The sequence below is a fragment of the Cephus cinctus genome, unplaced genomic scaffold (assembly GCF_000341935.2).
Source record: "Cephus cinctus unplaced genomic scaffold, Ccin1 Ccin1_scaffold1223, whole genome shotgun sequence".
Classification (NCBI taxonomy): Eukaryota; Metazoa; Arthropoda; class Insecta; order Hymenoptera; family Cephidae; genus Cephus; species Cephus cinctus.
The window spans coordinates 109,090-115,402 of record NW_014333681.1 but is presented as its reverse complement, the minus strand read 5'-3'; the positions used below and the strand labels follow the sequence as shown (position 1 = coordinate 115,402).

The window sequence follows — 6,313 nt, the reverse complement described above, 5'->3', positions numbered from 1 at the left end:
ATATATATATATATATATATATATACATACGTATAATACCAACGGTACACTCCAACCGTCAAATTATTATTTTCAACTGGTGCCGTCGTTCAATATGGCAAATAGACCCGAGGAATAATTAATTCCATGGTGATGCTGCCTTATGTAGAAATTAATTCGTATACACATTAGATATTCGCATACGTACATAGACGAGCCACACATCTGAAACACTGTGAATGGGATACAGTTACGATGTGCTGAGTGACCCATTTTAACAGTATGTCCCGTAGACGGCCGCCATGCTGCCGTAATTTCGTCCACAAATCGAGAGCTATTACGTTCGTGACCCCCGGAGGCTATAGTGTAATTAATATATGATCTCAGTACGGGACAGTTATAAATAGCGAAGAGCCTCAGAGATCGGATCAAAAGTGTGTCCACCGTAGGCAAACAAAAAGAAAAACACACCAACCGAAAAAAAATATTCTATTAAAGCAAACGCAAAGTGTAATAGAAATATCATTATAGAGCAATTGAGAATTAAAATAAAAAAAATTTACCCACGGCAACGCACATCCTTATGGTCAATTATGAAAGTCTATACTTGCACTGTACTGTCACGTGACCTCCAAGATTATATATACATATATATTACAGGTATGTAAGCATTTGCTATATAGAAGGTCCACGATATACGTATACTTTGCATACACAGCAATATATATTACATATGTAAGAATTATGTGTACATATACAGGAATGCCATTGGTTTATCGCTTGGCTAACGGTAGGTCCCAACCTCTGCGTCATACATTCTGGGAATACGTTAGGGCCCCGGCAATGCATGCATTGCTTGTTTCCTCGGATACCTAACCTGACTGGGAGCGTAGGAGGAGGAGGATGGTGAAGTAGTCACAATCGAGTATACATTGCTCCAGGTACTCTTACATTATGGTCAAAGGCTCGTAGCACTGTTACGGTTTGGTATTCAGATAAATTCCCAAGCGATAAGTGCAACCGAGCTCGTGCTGATTGCTGATTGAAAATTCAATGCTAGGATTTTACAGGTCATTTTCCCTTTTCTCATTAGACGCTTCGTGTATATATATATATATATAGCCAGAGAATACTCGTGCCTAACGGACTCGGTTCGTTAAATGATTCGACCAGGAATTCGAGCATAACAGAGGAAGGATCGAACCTGAAATACTTTCCATCTTAGACAAATAATGGCGATATGCCAAAGGAGTGACTTCCGGTAAGTCAGGAAGTGACAACCGATGATAAAGGCTGAGTAAGAGGATCGCTTTGAATTTTTTTCAAAAGCTTCTAGAAGGATGGCGACCGTAACGCGTCCGACTGAGGCGTATGACATATGAATGCATACGTGAGTGTGTGACAGTGCTCCGTAGGTATGCGGGAAGGTTATGGGACGTCTAAAGTGACCTTGACCCGAGAGGTGTAATCAAGAGGCTGACCTAGCCTGACACACATTCCAGATCTACTGGCTGGCTTGGTCTCGTGTGACCTTCCGACCTGCGACCTTCGAAACGAACCTACGGCTAGCGAAGGAGACGTCACTCGAAGGTTCCCAACCTATTCGGACGTTCTTGCGCGTCGTACGGTATCGTGGAACGGACGGACTTTGGCGGGAAGTTTGAAAATCGTGTAACGGTCACGCTGCGGAGAGTCAATCGATCCTCGGTTTTCGGGTCCATAACGAATCTGCGGTTAATTAAATTTTTCTTCGACTACCAAAACTCAACGTCGGTTCTGTATCTACGTCTCTTTCTGATACTATCTCTGAGTGGGTTGCATTTTTTTTTTTTACGGTATACATTTTACACTTGGTACGCGATATAGGTATACCTGCTGTTACCCATGATGCAACAGTAGGTCACTGAGTCAATTTTTTCGTATGCCATTGGTCCTACCCTACATTTTTATTGTGTGTTGGGTATACAAGATAAAATTATATATGGCATATGGGTATGTATATACGTTACGTTTAGTTACCCAGCGTTTTTTTATATCTAGAAAACACAGTAGAGAATTTTGGGTGGATATGAGTTTTCGAGAAAAACATTTTGAATCCCCTGTCAAGTCGGGGTTTCCTGGTACTCGTGTTAACAGAGTAGGGTTAACAGCAATGACTGGGAATGTCAAAGATAAATAATCAGGAGACCATACACCCGATGTTAACTACTGTGTGTGTGTGTATATATATATATCGTACACGAGGTGTAGTATTACTACAGCGCCAAAGCGGAGGAAGTTGGAAGCGACACGTAAGAAACTTAAAAATGTAGCTCGGGCAGCATATCCTAAAAGGAGCAATCCGAAGGGCCTCTATTAAATGTAGATTACGTTACGAGTTGCTTGGAGGACGTGAGCCGAGTCGTTGCGGAGTAATTTAAATGGCGTCCTGACAGCTAACAATTTTTCTCCCTTCGACGGTTGGTGGATGTTTATGAGATAAATAAATAAAAATCCTATCTATTGTCTATTTATTATAACACTGGCCCGATTCAACGCATTTACTACGGTATACTTCTGATCGAAATTGGCAATATGGCCACGTGTTAGAAATGTCAACTGAATTATTGTCAACACCCACGTGGACGGTCGTAACTTCTCTACTGTCACGTTCAATCAAATTTTGATTGATTCGATAATTAATAATCCGGACCAATATCATATTGAAATTTATCAGAACGGCTATCGATGACAATCCCACGACTATTATCCAATATCTTATTGATATCTGGGATCAGGGACAAATCAGCTGTCAGACTACGACAGTTCGTGCGAATTATTTTTTTATTATGTAAGAGAAAATAACGAATTCCGAGTCAAGCGACCTTCGACGTACATAGAAACAGTTTGGTGTCTGTGTTAGTCACGTTTAGTGTACTGATCAATGATTTCCAGAAATTGACAAGCCTGTCACTGGTGAAAGGACTGACATTTTGATAATAATAGTGTAAAATCGATATCGGATCTGATAGCAAAATTGAAATTGAGAACGTTTTAAGATTTTGTTTCTTAATTAATTATTGTATAGCTCTGCGTGGGGTATTGACGTAATTCTCTTTGTATAGTAGGTACAGGTACTGATTGTTACTCACTTGGAATTTTGTGGTTCGATGTCTATATATATATATATATATATATATATTTATGGTATACGTATTAGGCTCGATGACTTTTGCTTACCTGGAACAGAAAAGAATGGCCAAGGTTAGTAAGGTAGATGGTAATCAAGTAAATTGATATTTTTGCGTCAGGAATTCTTTTGTCGTTTCTAGAGAATCAGGCTGAGAGTATTGTTGTATGGGATATATAGAGCGATTTTATGTTTGATAGAGGTCATTTATCAGAGTGATATGGATGTTTAATATAGATATATATGGATGTCCATGGAGAATCGCGTGCGTATGGTTATATACTGTTTGACTCGAAGGAGGGACCCCGTAGCGGTTAGCGATGGCAGACCATCACAAGAAGCCCCTTGGGGCACCTGATGAAACAAAGAAAAGAAAAGAAAAAAATAAAAACGAGGAAAAAGAAAAGAGGAGAAAAAACTTTCGTAGCCAGACAGCGCCGTGTCCAACAGACCGAAAAGAAGCATGGACGCGCCAAGGATGTCTCGTAACGGCGTCGAGAAAGACGAGAAAAGTATGAAAAAAAAAAGAAAGGATCAAAAAGAAAGGACGAAATGGAACAAACTCGAAAAAAGAGGATGCAGAACTGATTGATACCTACGAGAGAAGGAAGGGTCCTAACCTTCAGAAGACATACCCCCGAGGAAGGACGTTCGAAAGTGCCAATAATTTTCTGACATAAACGACGAAACGCCATCTTTCACGCGAGCCGTAAAGTTTCGGGCGAAGGAATTTCACGGGGTTTTCGAAAAATGTCCGTAACTGGCCATCTGTCTGTAGCCCGGGGCCAAGCTATAAAAGACTACCGGGACAAAGTATTGTGCGAAAGAGCTAGAAAATTCGAGAATCTAACCTTAAAGTTTGTGTCCGTATTCGTAAGTTAGGTTAGGTTATGTTTGGCGAAGAGATATCTCACGAAGGATACCACAGGGTGAGCTAGAAAGTCTAAGGAGCATGAAGGATCTTCCTGCGAGTATAAAACGATACACGGAATATCGAGCCGCCATCAATAGCTACACGGCACATAATTTACGAGCTCGATCGAAGCGGACAGTCGTTAAGCGAAACGATTCCGTCGGGGAGTTCCAGTGGAGGTTATTGCATCGCCACGCTTCTCCATGATCGGAAGCTTAATTTATGCGTGCTAGGATGTATCCAGTGGTGATAGTGTGCTTATACGTATATATAATATATCAGAGAGAATACCCACATGACACATGAGTATACTGAGGAAAGGTTATGTATTCTGAATATGGGTGGGTGGAAATCAGGAATGGTCCTGAAAACCAGTTAGATATTGGTGTATACAGTGAGTATATGTTTCAAGTAGAGAAATTGTAGCTAGTCGATAGGCTGCGTAGCAGTTGGTTATGTATCTGACAGCTACGCAGGAGTGTCCACCAGGCACTGCGTAAAGTAAAATAGTCCACAAGTGGCTTACGCAGACTCTTATGGTGTAGCTGGATGGGATAGATCAGCAAAGTAGCAGTGAAGTGGCGACTGAAAAATCGCCTACATAATTATTCGCCATGAAGGCCATCCTGTGCGTTATAGGCTATGTGTTAGTGCCAGTGCGTGAGAGTGAACTTGTATGTGAATACTATACTGAGAGACTCAAGATGGGGAACGTAGTTGGACCTGTTCTGGATACTGGTCTTAGCGAAATAACCCCAAGATTCCAATGAGTATTCAGGATTTTTGTGTATCGTCATGGTAGTTTTGAATACTCAGCATCAGGTTGCGTAGAGAGAATCACTTAAATTATAAAACTATGTGGACCGCTGTAAAGAGAGTCCATTTAAATTGTTAAACTATCAATTACAACTGCCATTAATGTAAATTTTGAAAGCACAATTTAACTTGTATCAAAGTTCCAATTGGTTTTACAATGTCTACCTCACAGGCTTTTATTTCAGGTTGATCAAGAGTTCATGGTGTACTAACGATAGCAACAGGATGGTGCATAGTATAGGCACAGGTTCTTACTAGATTGTACCTGCATTGGCAATTGGTACAGGGATGCTGAGCAGAGATCAGTGAGAGAAGCCAAGGTCTACGCGAGCGATGCAAACTCGCACATACGTTCACGCCGGTCATTCAGAACCGGCGGCAGAGAAAAAAAGGTCTTATCCTCAATGGAGAATGAGCGTATACATATGTAGTGTGCGAGAACTGGAAATAGGTACTGGACCCAGCATCCTCTAGGTCTCCACAGTCTCCTTGATCTCAACATAAGAAAATATAAGTAATACCTGTATACTGCAAAATATTCCAGGCTTCCCAAAAGCTTCAAAAATGAATAAAGAAAATGATTCGTTCTTTTTGTCATATCTTTGGAATTTTTTTTAAAACTCTTTCCTACGGAATTTTCCACAGCTCCTATGACCCATCCACTTCTGTTTTGTGAACCCACCTTAATCGAGAGCCCAAGGCACTGGATAGAGAACGTGTTACCGGTAGTAACATGAGAGACAACCTGACAGCTGGACGTGACGGGATGACGTCGTGTAACGGTTCGAGAGAGATGGGGTAAAAAGAGTGAACGGAAGAGAAAGAGAGAGAAGAGGAGGAATAAAGAAATGAAAAAGGAGACAACGAATATGAAAGGTGGGGACCCAAAAAAAAAAATGAACAAAGATTTCAGCGTCTAAACGACGCGTAGGCTTCGATGATAGAAATATATCATAGACTTCTATATGGTTCTTTAATTCGAATTATCAGGAAGTTCCTGAATTACTGATATTCGCAGCCAATATTTTTCCCACCCTCGTGAAATTAATCGGCGCTTACAAAATCCGAGGAGAATCCATTGAAACATTTGTAAATTTTTACGTTACGCGTCAAAGAGAACCGGGCGCCTCCCCCCTTCATATTTACGTCTACGTTTTCACTGGTATAAATATATTGATATTCTATAATACACAAGTATAGTAAATAACAGACGTAGAAAGTGTTATGAATAATACGTGTCATAAATACATATACATATTTATACACATGAACGAAGAAAGAAATCGATTAAATCAGACGCCAGGCGTCACGTCGTCGCGTCCGTAAAGATCTACACGAGAAAGTCCCTTTCCTTTAATTACAAAGCTAATGAGAAGTGTCAACCGACACAATAATAGAAATCGCCTATTTTTTTTTTTTTTTTTTTTTTTTAAAAA

At 40.4% G+C, this 6,313-nt stretch overlaps 1 protein-coding gene and 1 long non-coding RNA gene across 4 annotated transcripts in view; one reads left to right on the top strand and one right to left on the bottom strand.

The window, feature by feature from the left end:
* LOC107272666 (rho GTPase-activating protein 20) overlaps nt 1–6,313 on the bottom strand; it is a 96,757-nt gene that overhangs the window by 29,377 nt on the left and 61,067 nt on the right. The window lies entirely within an intron of this gene.
* LOC107272675 lies at nt 3,637–5,464 on the top strand. The gene is made up of 2 exons (XR_001539018.2): nt 3,637–4,455; nt 5,063–5,464. It is a non-coding gene; the product is annotated as an uncharacterized LOC107272675 (long non-coding RNA).